The sequence below is a fragment of the Ochotona curzoniae genome, unplaced genomic scaffold (assembly GCF_017591425.1).
Source record: "Ochotona curzoniae isolate NIBS_2020 unplaced genomic scaffold, NIBS_Ocur_1.0 contig_291, whole genome shotgun sequence".
NCBI classification, from domain to species: Eukaryota; Metazoa; Chordata; class Mammalia; order Lagomorpha; family Ochotonidae; genus Ochotona; species Ochotona curzoniae.
Window position 1 is genome coordinate 15,475,599 of NW_024465649.1, and position 3,636 is coordinate 15,479,234.

General features: G+C 47.7%; 1 pseudogene; it reads left to right on the forward strand.

Annotated features, from left to right (window-relative positions):
• Nucleotides 1–1,709: 1,709 nt before the first annotated feature.
• LOC121155372 lies at nucleotides 1,710–2,926 on the forward strand (annotated as a pseudogene).
• The last annotated feature ends 710 nt before the right edge of the window (nucleotides 2,927–3,636 follow it).

The window sequence follows — 3,636 nt, forward strand, 5'->3', positions numbered from 1 at the left end:
TACCTTGAAGAGCACCAGAAAATGACCCTAGTGCTTATAACCCTGCCATCTACATGGAATACCCAGATGGAGTTCCGGCTTCAGCCTGGACCAGCCCTGGCCATTGCAGCCATTTGCAGAGCAAGTCAGATGGTAAACGATAAATCCATTCTCTCATTCTCCTCCTTGCACACGTCTTTCTCCTCCTCCGCTTCCTCTTTGCACTACCTCCTGCTTCTTCCCCTCTAATTCTGCAATTCAAATAATTTTTAAAATCTTTTTTTTAAAAAGACTGCTTCCCCAAAGCTAAACATACTGATATGACTGTGTTAACTCAATTGGATGGTTTTATTTTGTTTTCTTCTGTTTTGTTTTCATTTTTGTTTGAAAGACAAAAAGATTACCCAAGTGCCTATGACAGCTAGGACTGACCAGACCAAAACCAGGAACCTAGAACCCAGTCCAGGTCTCCCCTGTAGCAACAGGAACCCAAGTACTTGAGCTATCATTTTGCCAGCCTGTGCCTCCACTTGTAGCCAGAAAATGAAAATAACAACAGTATGTGGAAGCTAAAGCTTTATGGAAATGAAACTAATTAAGGTGAAACAGCACAGCTATTATGTGTTCTGCAGACACATGTGGGATTTAACAAGAAAGGAGTATTGGTGCTGACTTTATGGGAGAGGACCCAGAAGACATGAAGTGTAAGCACTGGGCTCAGGGGTTAAGTGACTGCATTACCTGCATCCAAAATCTGAGTACCTGGTTCAAGTCCCAGCCCCTCTGCTTCTGATCCAGGTTCCTGCTCATGCCTCTCCTGGGAGGCAACTGGTGACAGCTCAAGTACTCAGGTCCCTGCCACCCAAGTGGAGACCAGCTGGAGTTCCAGGCCTTCAGCCTCGGCCTGGTGGAGACCTGGCTGCTGTGGGCATTTGTGGAGTGAACCAGCAAGTGGAAAATACTGCTCCCTCTCTCTCTCAATCTCTCTCACTCTCACCTGTCTCCCTCCTTCCTTTCAAATGAAATGAGAAAAAGTCGTGAATTTCCAAAATCCCTTTTGCCAAATAGAAAGGACCTAAGGAGTCCAAGAGAGCTGTATCGAAGACCAAGTATGCCCAGTACTGAGCTCAAGCCAGGGCAGAGGTCACCCCATCACCTCACAGCAGCAGGTGGCTTGCCTCTATTTGGAAGGGACTCCAGGCCCTAAGGAGTGACGTGGCTGGATTGGCGTGAGTTCCACAGTTAATAAATAAAGATCAGACTGTGACTCCAAGGCCCCTGCTATGTTAACGCTGTAATTCTGCCTTCCACGTCTGAGGCATTTCAAATAATACTTGGAACAATAATAACTTTCTACATACTGTTGGGTTCTAAGAGAGGAAAACCTACATTTTAACAGAAAACTTGGTTCTCTAAAGTGCCTGGGGAGCTAGAATTTCAGCACCACCTTTTTGAAGTGAGTGCAGGATTTCAGAAGAACCCTGTGCGTTCCAGCCCTTTGACATCTCCAAAATCCATCCCCTGCTCCTTCTTCCTTCACCCCACTGCCATTCCTTTTCAGACCTTTATCATCTCTCACGTGGGTTGTAAATCCACATCCTAACTGATGTTCCTTTTTCCATTCCCTTTCCTCTTAGGCCAGTCTGCACATGACTGCCACAAGAAGCTCTCTGAGATACCTGCCTCCGCACATCATACCCCCACTTTAATCCTCTCACCAAAGTTTTTCTCTCTGCCCTCCAAACAAGACCCAAACCCTTGGGTTGCTCTTCATAGCTCTGACATCTGGCCCCCACCTCCCTGGACATCTGTATTTCCAGCCATGCCCTCAGCACACATCCCCAGGGATTTGCAGTTTTCTGAAGGTGCATCTGTCATCTCTGGCCTCGCACACACTTCTTTCTGTCTTAGTCAACTTCTGCCAGCCACCCATCCTCCACTTGCAATTTGGACTCCATCTTTTCCGAGGTTGTTCCCCAAACTTTGCTACACCCTCCTCGCAGATGCCTGTGCCGCGAAGCTGCACTTCTGGCACTGGATCACTCTATAACTCTCGACTTCCATGTCCTTCCTTTTCCCAAAGGGTCTGAGTCACTTCATATCCTCCAAAGCTAGAAAAAATGACTAGCATAGAAGCAGCACACAGTAAGTTGGAATTTATTAACTTCGTATAACAAAGCAGGCATGGTATCCATGTACTAATAAGGTGGCCACTTCCATCTCTAACACCCAGCTCACCTGGGGACACAGGGTGCAGACCAGATCTTAATTATCTCTTTACTTCCAGAGCCAGCCCCGGGTCTGGCTCATCACAGTCATGCACCCAGTGGTTACTGAAGCAGCTAATTAATTGGAGCTGGAGCAAAACCAACTGGGACTGCAGAGGAAAGACAAAGAGTAAAGGAATCACTACCGAGTACCCAGGTAAGTCCAGGACAGTGCTTGGGACTTGGTATGTCAAGTCCTCGCACACCACCCTTAGAATTAGTAAGCAGCTCATGTGCTATTGCTTAGGGGAGCAGCAGGAGCCAGTCAGCCGTGCAGGGCTCACAGACCACCGACATGCCTCTAGCCAGAGATTTGCCACACCCCTCCTTGAAGGAGGAAAAGAAGCATAAAAGAAATGGCTGGCTCAGAGTCCAAGTTCTTGCTTTATGGATGTAAAATGTCCAGGTTGCTACAAGATCAGCCATGCCCAGACAGTGGTTCTGTGTGGGCTGCTCCACTGTGCTGTGCCAGTCCACGGGAAGGAAGGCCTGGCTCCAAGAAGGCTGTTCCTTTACAAGAAAGCAGTACTAGTGACCCATGTAAATTTCTGAATGGAAAGCCTTATCATAAGTTCAGTGATTCTGGTGAATCTACTAAGATAATATAATTTTGTTTGATTTTTATAAGGTATACAAGTTATCCCCTATTAATAAAGTTTTGATTATGGGCCAAAAAAAAAAAGCTGGTGCTATTGCTATCCTCACTTTACAGTGAAGAAAACTAACGTTCAGGGAGATCATGTCACTGTCTCAGAGACAGACAGCTAATCAGGAGACGGACTGGCTGCCGCTTGATCTGACCCGTGTCCATAGGTGACACCTGCTGTTCCCTTCCTTGGCAAGCACACCTGCTCGCTGAGGAGCTCCAGGAGCTGTGGCTTGTAGCCCACGGGCAACGGAGCACAGCGACACCCACACCCCCCACCCGGTCCTCTCACACCCTGTGCATCCCTGATTTCCCTCCTGCCTCAGGGTGAGACCCTTCTCTGTGTCTCACACGGGGCTTACTGTTCTGTGGTCTGCTATACATCAGCAGCCTCAGAGTTCCTTCATTAACCCTCCAGCCTCCTCTCAAACCCTCTTTAGAGGAGAGGCAGCTCATACCTGGAGATGCTCAGATTTTGCCTAAGCCACAGACTCCATAAGGGTCAAGTGATCTGATCTGGTCTTTCATCCTTGAGCATGGATCAATACCTGCTGATAATAATACACTTGCATTCTGTGTAGTCCTAAGTCAGGCAAATAGAGACGTAGTTGTATCAACTCATAACCACCTTGGGAAGTAGTTGCTCCTATCCCCACCCCCCCCCCCCCCCCCCCCCCGTCAGTTAGCAGAGACACAAGAAATGAAATAACTTAGCCCAGGTCACATAGCTAGTAAACCAAGGAG